The sequence below is a fragment of the Nicotiana tabacum genome, chromosome 7 (genome assembly GCF_000715075.1).
Source record: "Nicotiana tabacum cultivar K326 chromosome 7, ASM71507v2, whole genome shotgun sequence".
Lineage (NCBI taxonomy): Eukaryota > Viridiplantae > Streptophyta > Magnoliopsida > Solanales > Solanaceae > Nicotiana > Nicotiana tabacum.
Genome location: NC_134086.1, coordinates 136,877,036 through 136,880,090, shown reverse-complemented (window position 1 = coordinate 136,880,090; position 3,055 = coordinate 136,877,036). Strand labels below are relative to the sequence as shown.

Here is a 3,055-nt window from a genome sequence, read left to right as displayed (position 1 = left end):
ATCTTTCCATACTATCTGGGCCCCACTTCCACTTGTTTTCACATGCTTCCACATGCTTCATCACATGCAACACCCTACTTTCACATGTAGTCACATGCTCCCTCATACTTTCATATGCTACACCATGTATATTTCACCCCTTTCACATGTTTTTAGGAGCTTTTTAGTTGTTTTTCCTTAAGTCCTTCACATGCCAAGAAGGACCTGTGAGCATGTGATTTTTGCCCTATATGAATTACTCTCATAGATCCAAGAAAATAATTTCCTCCCTTTATTTGCAATTTCGTAGATTTTTGTAGCATTTTTTTGTTAATTGTTTGCATTTGTCTGCGCGTGTTGATTTTGTTTAATTAATTAATAATACAAAAAATTAATAATGTTGCATTTGCATTTAGGATTTAAATTTACATTTTGTTAGACTAATTAGCAAATTAGTTGTCCTATAGAAATGGGAAAATCACAAAAATTAGTTTATTTTTTGCACTTTCAACTTTAGTTTTGAATTTTAGTAGTTTTCCTTTAATTTGTTTTTTAATTAATTGTGGTAATTATTAATTAGAGTTAATTAATTTAATGTGATAGGATATTGTGATTAGGAATTAATTTAGTTTATTTTAAATTTTAATATAAAAGAAATGAAAAGAAAAAGAGGAATTAAAGGAAAAGGAAGAGATTGAAAAGAAGGCTGATTTTTGGGTTTTGGCAATTGAATTGCCTATGCATAGCCCGTTTCCCCAAAACCCGCCCCAGCCCAAACCAGACCCATTCCAAATAGCTGATAAGCACACAATAAACGGACAGCCCTAATCTCCCAAGATTCAGAGACGCGTTACTGTTCTTCTTCTCCAAAACACCCGAATCCACTCCCAAACAATTGCCAAAATTCAGGCGAGTGAGCCCCAATCTCACCTCACACGTTCCCCCTCTCTCCCTGTCACCATATTTCTAACCGTTTCTGACAGATTCCCTTTTCCCTCACATGCTTCTTTGATTAATCTCAGATTTTTCACCCTCCAAATGAAAATAAGGAAAAATAGGGAGCGTTAGATTGGATTTGAACTAATCTACTCCCTCCATTTGTCCCTCTTTCATAAAAAACGGGGTGAGAAATCTGTTTTAGGAGGAGGATTTTCGTTTTGGGGATTTCTTGGAGATAAAGGGAGAAGGTTCGAGAAGCCTGGAGGTATATATAAGGTGAGGTCATTTCTTGTGTAAGGGGGATTTTTTGGAGAGGATTTTCGGAGAGAGCTTTCGGAGAATTTTTCAGAAAAAAATTGCTCGAGACATAGGAAATTTCAAGAGGGTCTTCTTTTGAACCTCTGTTTCTCGTTTTTTTGGATTTTCCATTTTGTTTAATTTCGTTTCTTTAAATTTCAGAATCAGAAAAAGAAATAAAATATATAGGTAGTTCAGTCATCTTCAGTTTGATTTTTGAATTTTGGTTTCAACATGGAAATTGATTAAGCCGAAAATCAAGTTCGACATTTGAAGTTGGGTCACTGATTTGATTTTTTTTTGTCCTCTGTTGTTGCTTCGAATATCCATTGCTGGACTTTGCTGGGTTTAAGCGAAGAGTTTCACAACTTCAGGTTCATTTCTTGGCTCTTTCTTAGTTATTTTGATGATTGGTTGAACACGCAATGAGCCGTGGTTTTTGTGGCTTTGATTGTATTCATGTGTCATTTTCCTGAAGGATTGAATGTAACTTTAAACGTTGAATCGTCCGTTTTATTAATCCCTTCGGAATATGGTGTTCATGAAATTGTGTTGAAAACTTGAAATGTGAATCCTCCAGTTCATGGTTGTATGTCTGTCATTTGGCTGCAGTATTTGTTTTGCTCTTACTGGTATTAGTTTTTAATGGTTTAAGTAAAAAGATAAGTGTTTTGAACCATCGACTTGGTTCATCAGATTCTTTCATGAAGTTCTTTGGTTTTTGACATGGATTTCCAGTAAATTGAGGGCTCGTTTGGTCTCTGTTCAAATTGCATATGTTAGGTGGAAATTTGGACTCTTTTAAAGTCATTTACTCTCAGTTTTAGCCTAGAGCCTTTTGAATCCTGCTATCAATGTTTTAATGTTTGCGAGCCGAGTTTGGAATAGAATAGCTGAATCCAGTTGGAGTTGTCTTTACTGATTCCACTTGTTTCTCAAACGAGAAATCTGCTTGAAGTGTTAGGATCATCTTGACCATGTACGCGCCAAATCAGATTTTGTGTGTGAATAGTTTGAAATTCGTGAATCAGGCTTCCAATTGACCTTAAGTGTTGTGATTATCAAATTCCTGCTAGGCATATCTATCTGTGCAGCAGTTCATGTGCTTGATTGATAAAAGAAGTAAGCTAATATGTGTGACTGTTTAGTACCATGCTTTCTTGTTAAGCTTTGCTGTCCCTCTTTTAATTCATCTCTTGATTGAGTGCTATACAAATATCGCAGACAATATGTTCTGATTTCTGTTTCAAATAATTGGTAACCTCGAGTCTTGTGAGCAAACTCATTTGCTTCTCGATCTTTCCATTTGCTTAAGAAGCGCAGGATGATAATCTCCAACAAGGAAATTGGATCTTTGGGCACTGCTCTGTATAGTACTGACTAGTCTAAAGTTGATGCACATAATTTACTTCCTAATTTGACATCATTTGAGTTCTTTGATGTGCTTATTTATGCCTAGTCTATTTGTTAGTCTAATTCGTTTGATAAACACTAAGATATAAGTTTGTCTATTTATTTTGTTCCGTAAGTATATTTGTTGGTTGAGAGTATTTGTATAGAACCAAAATGAAGAATTGAAGTAGGAAGATTTTTATACAGAAGGTAATTTTATTTTCTCATATGTATAGCATAATCTGTCAGTAGCAGGCAGGTCCTTTCTTTGGTATTGACATACTGAAGAGAAGTACCAATCTACTATCTGCTCTTCATTTACTTTTGCAATGAAGTTTTGATTTTCTGTTGAAGATGCGGACTTTATAGTTTTCATTCTCTATGAAGTTTCAAAATAAACTAAGGCGTGACTTTGGCTAGTTATGATCAGTTGAATTTCATGGACCTT

At 35.0% G+C, this 3,055-nt stretch overlaps 1 long non-coding RNA gene across 1 annotated transcript; it reads left to right on the top strand.

The window, feature by feature from the left end:
• The first annotated feature begins 743 nt into the window (after nt 1–743).
• On the top strand, nt 744–2,831 carry LOC107824381 (uncharacterized). The gene is made up of 2 exons (XR_001656846.2): nt 744–1,589; nt 2,440–2,831. It is a non-coding gene; the product is annotated as an uncharacterized LOC107824381 (long non-coding RNA).
• Nucleotides 2,832–3,055: the final 224 nt, after the last annotated feature.